The sequence below is a fragment of the Kogia breviceps genome, chromosome 20 (assembly GCF_026419965.1).
Source record: "Kogia breviceps isolate mKogBre1 chromosome 20, mKogBre1 haplotype 1, whole genome shotgun sequence".
Classification (NCBI taxonomy): domain Eukaryota; kingdom Metazoa; phylum Chordata; class Mammalia; order Artiodactyla; family Physeteridae; genus Kogia; species Kogia breviceps.
Window position 1 is genome coordinate 11,155,938 of NC_081329.1, and position 12,208 is coordinate 11,168,145.

General features: G+C 39.9%; 2 protein-coding genes across 9 annotated transcripts in view; one reads left to right on the forward strand and one right to left on the reverse strand.

The window, feature by feature from the left end:
- The window catches only part of TRAPPC11 (trafficking protein particle complex subunit 11), a 121,883-nt gene that overhangs the window by 52,399 nt on the left and 57,276 nt on the right, over nucleotides 1-12,208 (forward strand). The gene's annotated exons all lie outside the window — the stretch shown is intronic.
- The window catches only part of RWDD4 (RWD domain containing 4), a 28,108-nt gene that overhangs the window by 1,400 nt on the left and 14,500 nt on the right, over nucleotides 1-12,208 (reverse strand). The window contains exon 9 of one of the 8 annotated variants that reach the window (XR_010838510.1): nucleotides 3,408-3,519. The exons of the other annotated variants lie outside the window; for them this stretch is intronic. The gene's annotated coding sequence lies outside the window, so the exon portion shown is untranslated. Of the gene's footprint in view, nucleotides 1-3,407; nucleotides 3,520-12,208 lie in introns of those variants that run through there. 8 annotated transcript variants of the gene reach the window in all.

The following is a 12,208-nucleotide window of genomic DNA, read 5'->3' on the forward strand; positions in this document are numbered from 1 at the left end:
ATTACAAAAGGAAATCATATACATGGCAACTGCAGCAAAGCATATCAGGAAGTTATTAGAATTCTCAGCGTTTAGGATCTCCAGTTCTTAAAACTGCTGGAACATTGCAGAGCAAAGCAAACATCCACAGGCTTGGAAATTAAATTTAAAGGTCATTGCATTCAACGGAAAAGAACACTGCTTTCATAAGAAGCTTCGAGTAAACCAATTATCAATAAGGGAGAAAGTCTTAAAATTAAATTTTCATTGTAATTGAAGATATAATTATAGAATGCATAAATAAGTGCTTTAAGTTACATAACAATCATGAAGGCAATTTCAAAAACCTCCACAAGTTAGAGGAAATACCAGGGAAAACCTTAAAATGCCAGTGGGAAATTTAAAATTTAATAGAATTCAGACTTACACAAAATTGATTTTGTATTGAGTAAAATCTTAAAAAAAATTATCCTGTGAAAATAATCTCTAGATGTGCTAAACTTTAAATTTCAAAATAATGTATCAGAAATTTATCATGTTGTTACAGACTGCAAATTCTCTTAACAGCTCCGGAAATAGTTTCTTCTTTCTTAAAATAAAAAAATCATCAAAAATTGTTAGTGATCTTGCATCTGGTAGTAGTGATGATATTGCTTTCAATTATACTGATTGAAAATGAAATTGCTAAAAGTATAGTTTTTGATGATCTCATCAATGAATTTACAGAAAAGCAAGCCAGAAAAATCTTAAGTCAAGGTATCACATTTTTAAAGTATCATTATTTACCATACTATATAAAATTATGACAGACAATGGAATATTACTCAGGGCTAAAAAGAAATGAGCTATTAAGCCATGAGAAAACATGGAGGAAACTTAAGTGTATTTTTACCAAGTGAATGAATCAATCTGAAAGGGCTATATACGTACCATGAATCTAAAACTGCTCTAAAAAATAAAGTCTATTTAAAAGGGGGGAAAGTGGGGAAAAGATCTGAACTCCTCATCAAAGAAGACAACGTACAGATGACAAATTGGCATTAGGGAATTGCAAATTAAAACGGCATTAGAGGGCTTCCCTGGTGGCGCAGTGGTTGAGAGTCCGCCTGCCGATGCAGGGGACACGGGTTCGAGCCCTGGTCTGGGAAGATCCCACGTGCCGCGGAGCGGCTGGGCCCGTGAGCCACAACTGCTGAGTCTGCGCGTCTGGAGCCTGTGCTCCGCAACAGCCCGCGCACCGCGATAAAGAGTGGCCCCTTTTTGCCACAACTAGAGAAAGCCCTCACACAGAAACGAAGACCCAACACAGCAAAAATAAATTAATTAACTAATGAACTCCTACCCCCAACATCTTAAAAAAAAAAAAAAAAAAACGGCATTAGAGACCACCACACATCTATTAGAATGGTAAAAATCCAAAACACTGATGACACCAACTATTGATGAAGGTGTAGAGCAAGGGGAACTCTTGTCATCGCTGGTGGGAATGCAAAATGGTCCAGAAACTTTGGAAGACAATTTGGCAGTTTCTTACAAAGCTAAACATACTCTTAACATCTGATACTCAACATACGATCATGTTCCTTAGTATTAACTCAAAGGATTTGAAATTTTATGTTCACGTACAAATCTGCACATGGATGTTTATGCAGTTTTATTCATAATTGCCCAAACTTGGAAGCAACCAAGATGTCCTTCAGTAAGTGAGTGGATAAATAAATTGTGGTACATCCAGACAACGGGATATTATTTAGTGCAGAAAAGAAATGAGCTATCAAGCCATGAAAAGACATAAAGGAATCTTAATTGTATATTACTAAGTGAAAGAAGCTAATCTGAAAGGCTACATACAGTATGATTCTAACTATATGACATTCTGGAAAAAGCAAAACCATAAAAGCTTAACATAAAACAATAAACGGATCAGTGGCTGCCAGGGGTTGTAGGGAGGGAGGGATTATTAAAGGATCTTCAGAGTAGGACGCTATAATGGTGGATATATATCATTATACATCTGACAAAACCCACAGAATGTACAACACCAAGAGTGAACCCTAATGCAAACCATGGGTTTTGGGTGATACTGGTGTGTGAGTGTAAGTTCCTCAGTTATAACAAATGCATCACTCCAGTGGGGCATGCTGATAGTGGGGAAAGCTGTGTATGTGTTGGGGCGGCTGGGGGTATGTGGGAACTCTCTTCCTTAAATCTGAAACTTCTCTTTAAAAAAAAAATAGCCTATTTTTAGGACTTCCCTGGTTACGCAGTGGATAAGACTCCGCGCTCCCAATGCAGGGGGCCCAGGTTCAGTCCCTGGTCAGGGAACTAGATCCCATGTGCATGCCGCAACTAAGAGTTCTCATGCCACAACTAAGGAGACTGTGTGCCTCAACTAAGGACCTGGCGAGCTGCAACTAAGATGCAGTGCAACCAAATAAGTAAAATTTAAAAAAATTTTTTAAATAGTCTTTTTTTTTTTTTTTTTGCGGTACGCGGGCCTCTCACTGTTGTGGCCTCTCCCATTGCAGAGCACAGGCTCTGGACGCGCAGGCTCAGCGGCCATGGCTCACGGGCCCAGCCGCTCCATGGCACGTGGGATCTTCCCGGACCGGGCACGAACCCGTGTTCCCTGCATCGGCAGGCGGATCCTCAACCACTGCGCCACCAAGGAAGCCCTATTGTTGAGTTTTAAGAATATTTTGTATATTTCAGAAACAGTCATTTATAAAATGTGTCTTTTGCAAATATTTTCTCCCAGAATGTGGCTTGTCTTCTCATTCTCTTGATACTATCTTACACATAGCAGAAGTTTTAAATTTTACTTTATTTTTAATGAAAACCAGCTTATCATTTCTTTCATGGATGGTGACTTTGATGTTGTATCACCTAGATGACCATACCCAAGGTCATCTAGGTGTTCTCTTATGTTATCATCTAGAAGTTTATAGTTTTTCATTTTACATTTTGGTCTATGAACCATTTTCAGTTTTTGTGAAGGATATGAAATCTGTGTCTAGATTCATTTTTTTGCATGTGGATATCCAATTGTTCCAGCACCGTTTGTTGAAAAGAGTATATTCTGACAAATTTTTAACAGTTTTCTCGTGGTTTTTATAGAGGAAATAATTTTCAGAGGTCTTACTTTATTTTTCTGATGTCAACCGCCAATAAGAAAGCACTGGTTTAGATATCAACACATTCACCCCCATCTCATGTTCATGTCAATACATTTAACATTTTGCATTATGATAGCTCTGTTTTCCTGAAGGTACTGATGAGACCTATACCATGTACCACGGGCAATGCAACCCAACACATTTGCCACATACATTTCTGAGCAAGCTGTTCGGATTTCTTATTTATTTATCTATTTATTTTGCCATGCCACGTAGCATGCGGGATCTTAGTTCCCCTACCGGGGATCAAACCTGTGCCCCCTGCAGTGGAAGCGCGGAGTCCTAACCACCGGACCGCCAGGGAAGTCCCTCAGATTTCTTTTTGCATCGTAGTTCTCACTGTTGTAAAGCATCTTGGGACAGTCTGTCCTCAAGGGACCAAAACAAATAAATAAAAAACAAAATGATCTCTTAGTAGCTTTAATTAATTTTGTTTCATTAGTTCTGCATTTTTCATGCTCCTATCACATAATTATTTGTAAATTATATTCATAACAGTTTCTTAATTTGTAGTAATTTTATCACTCAGAGAATAATTGTTAATTATCTTCCCCTATGATTATCACAGAAGAAAAACAAGAGTTTCAAAAACTGTGAAATTAAATTGGAAGGGAATTTCAAGCAGTCACACTCCCCCTTGTTTTGACATCCCAGAATACGGTTTGTATTCATAGTTATGCAGATAGATGTCAGAAGCAAATATTTTCAGCATATTAATAAGAGCAATGCGCTGGCCCTTTCTGTAATAGCAGAGATGGCACTGATAAAAAACGCTGAGAACTCTCTCAGATAGAGCAAGAAAAAAAAGGCTCACTCACTGTCTTTAGTTAGTTTAGTGTCTGGATCAGTAAATGGAAAATCAAAAAATTGAAGCAATTCCCCACCAGAGACTTATGATGTGACCTCATAATCCTCAGCTATGTTCCTCCTGGAGTGAGATAGGGCTACGGACCAATAAATAGACTAATAAGCAGGTTCTAACAGCTCATGCAGTCAGCTTCACAAACAGGCTATGATTTCCCGAATATTTGAAGCTTATTTCTGTAAGCTCTGAAATGTTAATTTTATCAGTTTGAAGGAAATTTCTCTAAAACATCACATAGGTAACTGCTTTTATTTATTTATTCTGAGGTATATTTGATTTATAATGTGTTAGTTTCAGGTGCACGGCAGCAAAGTGATTCAGATATATATATATATATATATATATATATATATATATATATTCTCTTTGTGTGTGTGTGGTACGCGGGCCTCTCACTGCTGTGGCCTCTCCCGTTGCGGAGCACAGGCTCCGGACACGCAGGCCCAGCGGCCATGGCTCACGGGCCCAGCCGCTCCGCGGCACATGGGATCTTCCCAGATCGGGGCACGAACCCATGTCCCCTGCATCGGCAGGGGGACTCTCAACCACTGCGCCACCAGGGAAGCCCATATATATATATATATATATATATATATATTCTTATTCAGATTTTCCAGAGAAACAGAACCAAGAAGATGTGGATATATAGAGAAAGAGATAAGAGATTTATTATAAGGAACTGACTCACAAGATTATGAAGACTGGCAGGTCCATATCTGCAGTCTGCATCAGCAGCCTGCAGACCGAGGTGACTGACAGTGCAGATGAAATCCAAAGACAGTCTACCTGCTAACTCTCTCTCACTGGGAGAGTGTTGGTCTTTTGCTCTATCCAGCCCTTCAACTGGTTGGGTGAGGCCCATCCTGCATTATGGAGGATGACCTGCTTTATTCTGTGGATTAAGATGTTAATCTCACCCAGAAGTACCCTCCCAGAAACCTTCCCAGAATAATATTTGACCAAATACCTGGGCACCCTGCAGCCCAGTCAAATTGGCACATAAAATTAACCATCACAAAAAGATACGAATTGGTGGGACAAATAGAAAGGTAGATTTAAACCCAAATATGTCAGTCATTACATTACACTTAAATGGACTATATGTTACAGTTAAAGGACTTCTGTGGTCCAGAACTCCTTTCCCAACTTGACCACTGTATCCTTTGGAGGTGACCTATAGCCTACTACAGAGGCCACTGGGCCTAACTTCTCTCCCACATGGGTGAGGTTTAGTGTGTGGATTCGCAGGTCTAGAAGTCAGGGTACTGTTCCTTCAGGTCCCCTCTGGAAGGTGTTGTTGGATGAGTTAGGCTTTCTCAACACAGGAAAGCAATGCTTCAACTCTAGCACCTTATTTTGACTACCACACTTCCCCTACTCCCTGTTCAAACCTCATTTCTAGTGGAATGGAAAACTGACATGACTGGATTTGAAATATTTCGTGCTTGGGAGCATTGGATGATAGCAGCAACCTCAGTTCATTAATTTTAGCTCCCCCTCTGCTGTTTCAGCACCATAGATCATTTAGGGAAAAAACAAAACCCCCAAAGCAAAACAACCACACCATGCACACACAGACACACACACACCAAGTAACACTTAAGGGGAGGAAAAAACCAGAAACTAATTGGAGATTGCCATGGTCTGAACATGTCCCCCCAAATTCATGTGTTTAAGTCCTAACAAGGGTGATGGTATTGGAAGTGGGGCCTCTGGGCGTGATTAATTCGGAGGGCAGAGCCCTCATGAATGGGATTAGTGGTTATAAAAGAGACGTAAGCAAGACCCCTCACCTCTTCCACGTTAATACACAGGGAGAAGGTGCCACGGATGTGGAAGTGGGCTCTCACCAGACACCAAATCTGCCGGCACCATAAACTTGTACTTCCAGCCTCCAGAAGTACGAGGAATAAATTCCTGTTGTTTCTAAGCCAGTCTATGGTGTCTGTTACAGCAGCCCGAACGGACTAAGACAGGGACACTGAGAAACATCCCTTAGATTTAGATTTTTTAAAGAAGTAATCTTCGTATGAAAAACGAAACAAGAAGTTATGGAAGGTACTTTTGGAAAATGGCTACTTTTCTCTTTCACGACTTCTTCCTTTTCATCACGACTAAAAAGTATGTCAGCACCAATAAACATTACCAAGCAGATCATAATAATTTATGGCTTGGAGTTACTCATTTATTCTTCAGCAAATATCTCTGGAACACCCACTTTGCACATGGTGCTGGGTGCTGAGGATACAGTGGTGAGGAAGAGAGTTTTTTAAAAATAATGCTCTTTTACCTTAGAAATCTGCAAGGCTTTCTCCCTAATGCTTCTCTTGATCATACTCCTTTGCTGGGTAATAGATTAAATCATGAACGAAGATTAATGCAATTTACTGTGGATTTATTTTTTAAAATAAGACCTTCTAAAAGCCTTGATTCTTGTTTCAAGCAAGAATCAGCAATAAAAACTAGAGGGGGAAAGTTGGAACAAAATATTTGCTTAATTTCAAAGTATCTATTTACGAAATATTTCTCAATTATACAGGTAAGAAATAGTGACTTCAGGGACTTCCTTGGAGGTCCAGTGTTTAAGACTCTGCGCTTCCACTGCAGGGGGCATGGGTTCGATCCCTGGTCAGGGAACTAAGAACCACAGGCCCCATGGTGCAGCCAAAAGAAAAAACAAAGGAAAGAAAAGAAATCGTGACTTCACAGTGGGGGAACCTGGCTGACACTACCATAAGCAAGTGTTTAGATTTGACATCATCAAGGATGAGAAGAGCAGGTATGCTGTGTCTCCTGACGGGTCACGCTGAGAACGCGATACTTCCAAGATACTCGTGCCAAAACATGACCTGAATAGGATCATGAAGAAACACTGGACAAACCAAAATCGAGGGCCATTTTACAAATATCTGGCCCGTACTGTTCAAAAATGTCAAGGTCTTGCAAGATAAAGAAAGTCTACAGAAGTGTTCCAGATTAAAGAGCAAAGAGACATGATCACAAAGTGCAAGTTTGATGCTAGATTGGTCCTGGAACAGAAAATTTTGTTCTTTTGCTATAAAGGACATTTGAGAAAAATGATGAAATCTGAAACGATCTGTATATTAGACGATAGTACTGTATCAATGTTAATTTCCTGATTTTGATCAGAGTGCTGTGTTTATGTAAGAGAACATCCTTGTCCTTGAAAATACACACTGAAGTATTTAGGAGTAAAGGGGCATAGTGTCTCCAATGGTTTAGAAATATGTATATTTGTATATATGTATGCATTTATAGAGAGAAATAGAGAAATTGGGGTGAGAGGGAGGGAGGAGTGGGGAGAGAGAGAGAGAGAAAGAATGATAAAGTATATAGTAAAATATAACAAATGCAACACTTGGAGAGTCTGGGTGAAAGTGTAAAGGACTTTGTACTGTTTTTGCCATTTTTCTCTAGGTCTGAAATTACGTCAGAATGGAAATAAACAAAAAAATGATCTCAAGAAATCCATTACTATTTTTGCTGTGGGAGGTTTAAGCTTCTCTGCATCTCTGCTGTGAAACTTAATATGAGAAAATTCTTCTAGAGTTAAAAAAGCTTTGCGTCCCCCCAAAGACTTTTTCGTTTCTCTTTTTGCCTATTAAAAGTGTACCTAGGACTTCCCTGGTGGCGCAGTGGTTGAGAGTCCGCCTGCCGATGCAGGGTACACAGGTTCGTGTCCCGGTCCGGGAAGATCCCACGTGCCGTGGAGCGGCCGGGCCCGTGAGCCATGGCCGCTGGGCCTGCGTGTCCGGAGCCTGTGCTCCGCAACGGGAGAGGCCACAACAGTGAGAGGCCCGCGTACCGCAAAAAAAAAAAAAAAAAAAAAAAAGTGTACCTGTTTTCCTTTTCACTTTGAGCCGCAGAAAGCTCAGAGCTAAATTTCTGGCTAACTGTAGCCACGATATAGGACCCTATAGGAAATTCTCTGTGTTCTATTTATCCCCTTTGGTGCTGTGCTTTTTACATTTCCCTCATCTTGATGTCTTTTTGGTTGTCTGTGTGTTTATTCATCTGTCACGAATCCTCTGTGGACAGAAGCAGCAGGTACATAACAACTCCAATGTCAGCATCGCTAGATTCTAGGTCCTGCTCTCCGTACTATCCACCCTCTGTCTTATTTAACGTACACAGAACCCCACCAGGTGGCTGCTCATACTAATGGGGAGACTGAAGCCCGGAGGTGTTAAGGAGAACACAGGCTCACGGGTTTAGGAAGCGGGGTCGGGGTGGGGGACCGCGGGTTGAATCTAGGCAGTTGGTCCCCACGGCTGCAACTGTTAACAAAGTGGAACTGTATTGCTTCTTGAAAGGTGAGAATCAGCCTCGGGACGGAGGATGGGAAGGCCTTGTAGATTGGCCTCTTAGCAAAGACACGTGGGGTCCTCAGGCCTCATGGTGGTCTGCTTCTCCCAGTAAGTCCCCATCTTACAGTTGAAGTACTTGAGGCTGAGAGGCATCATTTACTTAAATTCACACGAATAATGCGGAAGGGCATACCTTTAATACGTCTGCTTGATTCTGATGCAAATGCCCTTTTCACTCTACCACTGAGTTTACCTTAAATTTACAGGATAATTTAAGGAGAATTAAGATCTCTAACAATTGATTTTTTGCAGTTGCTAAGGTCAAAAGCTTAAGAGTCACTCTACCACACTGGATTTGATCCCAAATCCAATCTGGTGCCTTTCATCCAGGATATACCTAAAGATACTGATACTGATTATGGACGAGTAATAGTAAAGGACATTATCCATGCACACGGATCATTTCACACATAGACAAGCATAGAAGTGGGAACAATTCCTAGGAGTGGAATTTCTGGACCAACGGTATTTGTGATTTTGACAGGCATTGCTGAATTGTCTTTCATAAAGGTTGTATAATTTACACTCAAAAAACTTTGTAGGAGAAAGCCTGTTTCCTCACACCTTCCAAAATGTTATTACCAAAGTTTTCAGTCTTTGCCAAACTCATAGGAGAAAAATGGAATCTCACTGCAGATTTCATTTCTCTTATTATGGGAGTGAACGTCTTTTTCTTTAAGTCATTTACATTTTCTTTTCTAAAACTGTCACATTCTTTGCTCATTTTTCTATTGATAATTTCTTCTCTTGATAATTTCTAAGAGCTTTTTCTATGTATATATATTGAAAGTAATTTTTATTTCAAAAATTAATTTTTTTTTCAAAAAGAAAAAGTTTGTTGTTTGTCTTATTTATGGAAATTATTTCTATGCAGAGCTTTTTCACTTTTATATCATCCAACTTAGCATTTTATGGCTTCAGGGTTTTGTGTCCAACATAAGGAAGGTCGTCTCATTCTGAAATTATATACTTAAGAATCATTTTTTTTCTTGATCTATGTAAATTACTATGATGTAAATAGTGAGATAGGAATGCCTTTCCTTTCCTCCCCCCAGGTGGCTATCCAGTTGTTCTAATACCAGTTATTGAAGAAACTGTATTTTCTACAGAGATATCATAAATTACTGTATATATTTAGATCCATTTCTGGATTCTATTTTATTTCATTGAACAGAGAAGGTGCCAGTACCTTATCACTTTAATTCCTGTTGCTTGAAGTACGTTTTACTAATGGGTAGAACTAATCTTGCTTTATTACTCTTCTATTTCAATATTTTTTTCTGGCTGTTTTAGTGTGCTTGGTTTTCCTTAAGAACTTCAGAATAAGCTTTTTTTTTTACTTTTAAAAATCAAGTTACCAAAAAAAAAAAATCAAGTTGCGAGTTCACTGAGATTACCTTAAATTTGTAGGATAATTTAGGGAGAATTAATGTCTCTGACAAAACTGACTTTTTGCAATCGCTCAGGTCAAAAGCTTAGGAGTCGTCACTATATGATTTCTGGCCGGCGCCATGCGGCTTGTGGGATCTTAGCTCCCCGACAGGGCCCTCAGCAGTGAAAATGCAGACTTCCTCACCACTGGACCGCCAGGGAATTCCCTAGGAACCACTGTTGATACACGTCTATTTATTTCTCCCACATCCTGCATCTGATCTGTCAGCAAATCCTGTGAGCACTTCTTTCAACACACACCCACACGCTGATCACTAGTCACCCACCTCCACCTCCCACCCTAGTTCAAGCCGTCATGATTTTCACCCGCATTTCGGCAACAGCTTCCCCACTGCTCTCTCCCTGCCACCCCTTCTGCTTCAGTCCACCCCCAACACAGAAGCCACAATAAACCATTGAAACAAAAGTCAGATCGCCTCACTTCTCTGCTCAAAGCCCTCTATAGGATGGAATATTATTCAGCCATGAGAAAAGAGGAAATCCTGCCACTTGGGGCAGCATGGATGGACCTTGAGGGCCTTGTGCTAAGTGAAATAAGCCAGACAGAGGACGACAAACACTGCAGGATGTGTATGTGGGATCCAAAAAAAGCTGAGCGCGTAGAAACAATGTAGATGGTGGCTGCCAGGGGCTGGAGCGTTGGGAGATGATGGTGAAAGGGTAGAAACTTCCAGCTATAAGATGAATAACTCGTGGGGATCTAATGTCCAGCATGGTGGCTATAGTTAACAACACTGTATTTTATACTTAGCAAGGCAAATAGATGCTAATTGTTCTTACCACACGCAAAAATAATCATATGAAGAGGTGGAGGTGTTAAATAATCTTAGTGTGATAAGTGTATCAAATCATCACGTTGTACTTACAGTGTTATATGTCAATTACAGCTCAATAAAGCTGGGGGGAAAAAAACCCCTCCAGAGGCTGTCCACCTTAACTCAGAGTAAAAAAAAAGGCTTGGAGAAAAAGAAACTAAGGGGAAAACTTAACAGATGGCATTTGTCAGCATGTAGTGGGAGTGAAGTTTTCCTTTTAGCAGATGGATGGCCATTCTTGTAACCACTCCATGATTTCTCCGTTATCATGAGAATTTTAAATAAATAGCATCCACCAATTAAAAAGTTTATCTTTGAGCAGTCCCTGGAAGGTGAGGAATAGTGTATTCTGCATTGATCGAATGAAATGGCCAACTGACAAATCCTAGATTTAGTAATCTTCAGAGAAATAGGACAGAAAAAGGAGGAAAAGTTTTCACTTTTAATTTTTCACACTTGTGTTAAAAAAATCATACTATTGGGTAGAATTTGAAAAAGGTGTGATTTTAAGAATTCAAAACAGACAGTGAAAAGAATGTAGGAATTAATAAAGTGTTTGCATCCACTGAAACCTCAGAGGGATTCAGATTTTCTGAGGATACAAGGGTCCAAGTCTTAGTATGTTCCTTCACACACGAGGTGGATAGTGATTCAGAACACCTACTACCCTCTGTAGAAACACACACGCAGTGTCACCCTGCAGTAGCTGCAGGATGAAGCTCTGGAGCATGTAAGGGCAAAGGAGTCTTCGGTCTACACACAGTGAGGCTGCTGAAGCTTGTCCTCTGTAATTGCTTACATGAAAACCTTTCTTATCTCCTTCTGCATTCTAAACACTGTCATAGATTAAAACTTTCAAGGTGAATTTCTAACCACTTAATTATGAAGCAAAATGATTTCATCTGCATCCTCCTCCTGACCCCTCCTCCCAACCCTGGCGACAATTTCCTCCTTTTTAATTTGCATTCTCTTTTATGAATGAAATAAGAAAGAACTGATCATAGAGATGGTTTGTTGTTTAAAGCATCAAGAAGAGTGTCCCAACAGGCCAAATCTTTGTGGGAGCCACAGAAAAAGATCTCTTATAGCATCAGAAGGCTGCGGAGAAACGTGCAAGGTTTCTCGAACTTCCCAGCTGCCAGCAGTAACAAATAGGGGAAAATGGCAGGGGTGGGAGTGTTTCCTGTCTACTTTATGACCACCATCAGCAGGTTATAATTTATTTTGGAAACTGGATTGATACAGGAAACCCAGGAAGAAAATGATCACACCTCTAGAAATGGTGGGAAAATTGAACTCATTTTCTTATTTTTGGTTCTTATCATCAGTATGAAATTAGAGTTATTAAAATTATTTATTTATTTATTCAGGTATTAGCTCTTAGGTGTTCTCTTCAGTTCTTCATATAAGCAAAAACTGTAAATCTGTAATAATGAAAATTCTTGCAGGACAAAGTCATTAAAAAAATCCTACTCCAAATCAAACGTTTTGCTCCTTTCCCATTATACTAGGCAATGTGGCTTTACTTAACTG